Genomic DNA, 2041 nt, shown 5'->3' with positions numbered 1-2041 from the left:
GGAATTTTATAATTTGTCTTGCTTTTAGCAGTATTTCTTGCAAAATGCAAGGTCATTAAAGCTTCCATGTACCCTTTTGAGAAGCAGATAATTAAAGGCGTGTCTAAAGCAAACTCAAGCCATGGTTTTGTACTGCAAGTTGTACCTGGTTAGCACGAGCACTGAGAACAGGGTATGGAGTGAGAGCCCACATGCTGAAAGGTCTCTGTTTCTGCTGGCACCAAACTAAAAACCATGTCTGCATCTACAGATGGCACAACTGCATCTTCACTTTGCTTGCAGTCATTCGCTGGTTTACTCGGGTCTAATTACTTTGTTTTAGTTATTCCGACTGCAGTGGGTCATAAATGTGACCATTCTGGAAGAAGTCTGTTTGAGATGTGGTTCTGTTCCCTGGAGTAACTCCATGCCCACGAACACGTCATCAGAACTCAGAGAGCAAAAGCCTGTGCCTGTGACCATTGACACTGACACGCAGTTCTACTGCTGGGAGGTGAAGTAAGCAAGGACCAGAATTAGGGCAATTCACTGGAATCACCCGTGCTCATTTACGGACCACAGCAACCCTCCACACCCCTTTAGTCACACCCACCAGCTTAAATAAACACAGTCACATGAGAAAGATTGTATTTCCTCTAGTACACTGACTTTGCAGTAGAACTTGTAAGGACTTAGGTTTAGTTAAGCTATGCAAAGATATCTACCAAAGAAATACATGGACACCATGTGAGCCAAACTTTGCCTTTTGAATGTCTTACTGTAGACTTTTTCAAATGGCCCCTTAGCTTAATTTACAGTTTTGGCACTAAGTAGATCACTGACAAGAAACCTCACAGCTAATGAGGTCATATAGCCATGGCACCCACTGGAAATACGATTTTTGGCTGTTTAAACAGATCCAGAACCTAATGGACACTTCAATTACTACATTCCCTATAAAAGCAGCAACCCTAATTTTATTGACAGTGGACATTTCACTCCGTTAGAAGTCTCGTATTCACACCTTTTCTGAGGCGTAGTGTGCACCAACAAACTAAGAGTTGTGTACATAAGCAGACAAAAGGAAAGCATGACATGGAAATGCCTGCACTAAACTGCACATTAATAAGTGGATGTCCTGCTGTAAATCAACTTTTCAGTTATCTGTCTGGTCACAGCCTTACTGGCAGACACCTTCTATCAGTCAATGGCAACTGTATTGGACTAGCAGGTTCCACAGGCTTTGCAACAACAAAAGCAAATGCTTTAGAGCAATAGTGACCCTGAGATTTATGTCCATGGTGTTCTAGGTTTAATATAATATGATATGGTACCAACATGAGAATACATTCTTCTTTATGAAGCCAAAAACCATCTGAAATGCAATGCTGCTTCAACACAGATGAGCATGTCGGCATTAGAAACCTGCTAAGTCCAACTAATCCTCAGTCTCTGTTTTAGAATAAGCATGAGATGATGTTGACCTACATTTTTATGGTATTTTTGCTGGTGCAAGTCCCTTGTTGAACCATCTAAAGACAAGCAACAGCTATAAAAACAAAAAACACTGTTCACGTTTAACCATTTATTGAAAAAAATTGAAGTATAAAAAGGTAGGGAGACTTTTCAGTGGTAAAAATGGGAGGTAGACATCTCACTTTAAGGTGATTTGAAGACCATTCATAATCTCCCTTAACAATGAATAAGTGGCACTTGAATAATTACAGTATTTTCAGAAAACTTCAGAGTTGACAACTTCTCCTGTCAACTAGATGCTCAAATTATTGCCTCAAAGGGACTGGTCCATATATTATCAAAAGCCATTAAATAACTTTTATCTTATTCTAAAAATAACTACAATAAGTTTACTTCTGTCTTATTTGCATGTACATTTCCTTTTAAAGGTCTATGTCTTAGTGTTCACAAATTAAAAAAAACCCTGTAAATACAGAAAAATAAAGCTTAATACCACACAATATAAAAAATGACATATTTCAAACCCATTACATTATTATTATTATTATTATTATTATTATTATTATTATTATTATTATTATTATTG

The sequence above is a fragment of the Empidonax traillii genome, unplaced genomic scaffold (genome assembly GCF_003031625.1).
Source record: "Empidonax traillii isolate 1590-97213 ecotype Southwest subspecies unplaced genomic scaffold, ASM303162v1 scaffold355:size2308892, whole genome shotgun sequence".
In the NCBI taxonomy this organism is placed as follows: domain Eukaryota; kingdom Metazoa; phylum Chordata; class Aves; order Passeriformes; family Tyrannidae; genus Empidonax; species Empidonax traillii.
Note: the sequence above shows the minus strand (reverse complement) of the source record.